Here is a 3850-nt window from a genome sequence, read left to right on the forward strand (position 1 = left end):
AAGATACAGAGCTCTCGTTTAAGGCGTCCCTGGCAGTAAATTAAAATAAGGTGAATTGGTATGTTAGATGTGAGATCTGTTTCCCATTCCACTTAATATTTTATCAAATAGTTTGAAGTACTCTAGTTTAAACAGTTGGCAAACATCGGAAACCTACCGTCATACAGCATATTTGCTTCAGCCCCGGCTCGCCGACATACAATACCTCTCGAAGTCCCAGCGAATCCTCCATTATGAACATGAGTTGTGTTGGTGGCAGTTGTTTCAGCCAAGCTCACTGTTGACACATAACCAGTGTGGCGCTTGTTCTGTTGTCTTGATTGTACCGTAAAATTGAATGCCGCAATATATTCTGACACAATAGTGTATCAAGCAATATATTCTCCACAATACTGTATCAAGCACTGCTGGAGTCTTAACTGTCGACATTGAAATACTCATCATTAGAATATTTAATTATTTTTCAATACACACGGTAAGAAAAGAGAAGCTCAAAGAGTTCTGCTTATTCTTTGATGTCCATCAACAGACTCTTCACACTCAAAAACAAGATGGCCGCAGTAGATATCATTCCTAGGCTTTGGATTTTGACGCCAAAGACAAGCCACCTAAAATAAATTTTTAGACTTTTTCAGTAATCCAATAAGTGAAATTTACTTCGTGTTTCTGCAGTGAAGCTTGGCTCTGTTTGGAAAAAATAAAATAAAAAGCGTAGAAAAGAATAACTTCTCGATAGTTGAAATAAGAAATATATAATCGACACTCAAAGAGGTTTGAATCAAAGGAAGACTGCCTATTTTATTGGCATGCAAACCAAGATAAATTAGAGAAAATTAAAGAATGAGAACCCTAATCAAGAAATAATTAATTTCATTTCGAAATTTGAGGAAGATACTGTGGTTTTCTACACCATAACATTTGATTACTTAGAGAAATGGGCTATTTCTTTTAATAAATATCACGTATTTGATTGGGTGACGCTATCTGAAACCCTAGATTGGTTGATGATTGAAAACACTATTATATAGGTGACTAAAAATGGTCTATAATTTCAGGCCACAGATGTTCTCAGGAACATAAGTGTGTGAAGAGCATTTTAGAAACCAAGCGTGACTCGGCACAATGGAAGACTAAACACTCTGTGGAAGACAGATGGATTTACTTTCTTAAGGAAACCGAAAATCCTGAGTACAAATGCCTTCTGCTAAAATTATGCGACTATTTATTTTCTATTTTCGCGCACAACGCTACTGTGGAAAGAGTATTTTCGCTGATGTCCGCCCAGTGGACTGATTAAAGAAATCGATTGCTGCCAGGGACTGTGGAATCAATCGTACAGTGCCAGTTTAACTACAAGCTGGTTTGCATGGCGTTTTGTAAATATGTAAACAGGAAAAAAGACTTCCTGAAAAAGGTGAAATCTTCCGAAAAATATGGTGTACCAACCACTTCTGCCGCAACAAATCTCATGTGATTGTGTCCTACATAAAAAGAAATTACATTAAATAAATTTTTTACTACATTTCTACACCACCATCTCCGAGTGTCCCGATTAGATCCCAGCTAGACAGGGCAACAGAAAGCTGTTGACGGTTGTCGGACAACCGCCGGTCCTCGCAGCGGCTAAACGGCCGTCGTCCGCACCTTGTACGCACTGTGCGCTTGCCGTGCTCTGTCCATTATCACGAACAGCTGGCGATGAGAATCTACCAGGGACGGGCTTGTAATTTTCCGATAACAATGATTACTAATAATGTTAGTTTCCGGTAACTGGTATGTTAAGTTGTGATTAGTAACAATTTTAAATAACGTTTTACCAGTTCACGACCTGTATCACTCCACACTATACCAAAGTAGAAATATTCCTTCTCTTATTTATCGCCGTAGCTACTACACTGTGATTAGTAACAACTGACAGGCGCTGGCCAGTAGATCTGCTAACTCCTATATCCGGCCAGGTGAACAGCGTCAACGTAACGGAAGTGATATATTTTCGCCTGTAAAGGCGATTATTTGTTACTTACCTTAGGTTAGCGTCTTCCCTAACCCAGCTGACAAAATGTTACATGAGATGATGTCGTTAATATTTGCAACAATTATTCTTCCACAGTTATTACATGAGAAGTGCATACGCCTATGTACAGAGAAAATTTAATCCCAAGAAAAGGATCTGTAGGAAATATGGTTTACATCTCTTCTTTCTTTGGCTTTAAATTTTGCAGTATTAAAACAAATTTGAAAACACTTGTAGTATGATGTTGAGAATCACAACATGAATTGCAACAGACTGCAATACGAGTTAGTATTTATAATACGGATTCTGACTACTTTATTACGTTCACGCTTCACATGTGCCTGATCTATCATACATTTTTTGTCATTCAGTATAGAGATGATTCTAAGTATCACCAGAACTGTTATGCATCGACAGCAGGAGACATAAGGTTCTTAGACCGAAATACGAACGTCTGTCTACAGATAACACCCGGCGTTGAATGTTATAACGCTACTTTTAGTTGTAACTTGTGAGTTTCTACTGTTCTTGACAACAGTCGAAATAACATGTGACTTCGATGGTAGTATGAATGACGTAAAACAGATAACACGAAAAGTAACTGTGACTGAAATCGCCGAGCGGTTCTAGGTGCTTCAGTCTGGAACCAAGCGACCGCTACGGTCGCAGGTTCGAATCCTGCCTCGGGCATGGATGTTGGTGAAGTCCTTAGGTTAGTTAGGTTTAAGTAGTTCTAAGTTCTAGGGGACTGATGACCTCAGATGTTAAGTCACATAGTGCTCAGAGCCATTTGAACCATTTGACTGAAATCACAGCCAGATACTCATAACTCATTAATACGAAAACTGTGAATTCTCAGTACCGTATCTTGTGGTTTGTAACAGTTACTTTATTTCTTGCCTACGCGTAATATGTCTATCTCCATTTCTTGTCCGCAAGCGGAGAGTACTCCTCGCACAACTGTCGTTTCCCCCTTCCGTGTTACGCTCGCAAATCGTACTCGCGAATAGCGACTGTCGATAAATTTCCGCGTGAGATCTGATTTTCTCGTCGTTGTCGTCGTTTCACGTGACTTATGTGCGAGGAAGTAATGCCTTTCCCGACCCTTCTTGGAGTGTGCACTCTCGAAGCTTCAATAACAGACACACTGTGATTCACAACCTCCCTCTTGTAGCGCCTGGTTACTCGAGCCGCCCGAGAATTTCCGTTAGACCCTCGCGCTTGCTTATGGAACGGTCCCGTGACGAAACGTGCAGCTCTTCGTTGAATCTTCTCTACCTCATACAAAATGGATCTGCATTTTCCGAATCTGGATTGGCCTCAGCTGCTTCTGACAAATGAAAATTGTGCCGCACTGGCACTCAAACCCGGATTTCTCACTTATCGCGAACAGTCTCATTAACCAGTTTGGCTATTCGAGCACGCCTACAGAACTGACCCAAAATTCCATATGTCATGGAGTCTTTAAGGTAACGGCCTTGCCGCAGTGGATACACCGGTTTCCGTCAGATCACCGAAGTTAAGCGCTGTCGGGCGTGGCCGGCACTTGGATGGGTGACCATCCAGGCCGCCGTGCGCTGTTTCCATTTTCCGGAGTGCACGCAGCCTACTGATGCCAATTGAGGAGCTACTCGACCGAATAGTGGCGGCTTCGGTCAAGAATACCATCATAACGCCCGGGAGAGCGGTGTGCTGACCCCACGCCCCTCCAATCCGCATCCTCCTCTGAGGCTGACACGGCGGTCGGATGGTCCCGATGGGCCACTTGCGGCCTGAAGACGGAGTGCTGTGCTATGCCACGGAGTCTATAGCCTTTACACTCCCACGTTTCATGAT

At 42.1% G+C, this 3850-nt stretch overlaps 1 pseudogene; it reads left to right on the forward strand.

Annotated features, from left to right (window-relative positions):
- Nucleotides 1-3482: 3482 nt before the first annotated feature.
- On the forward strand, nucleotides 3483-3600 carry LOC124552489 (annotated as a pseudogene).
- Nucleotides 3601-3850: the final 250 nt, after the last annotated feature.

This window comes from Schistocerca americana, chromosome 1, assembly GCF_021461395.2.
Source record: "Schistocerca americana isolate TAMUIC-IGC-003095 chromosome 1, iqSchAmer2.1, whole genome shotgun sequence".
Lineage (NCBI taxonomy): Eukaryota > Metazoa > Arthropoda > Insecta > Orthoptera > Acrididae > Schistocerca > Schistocerca americana.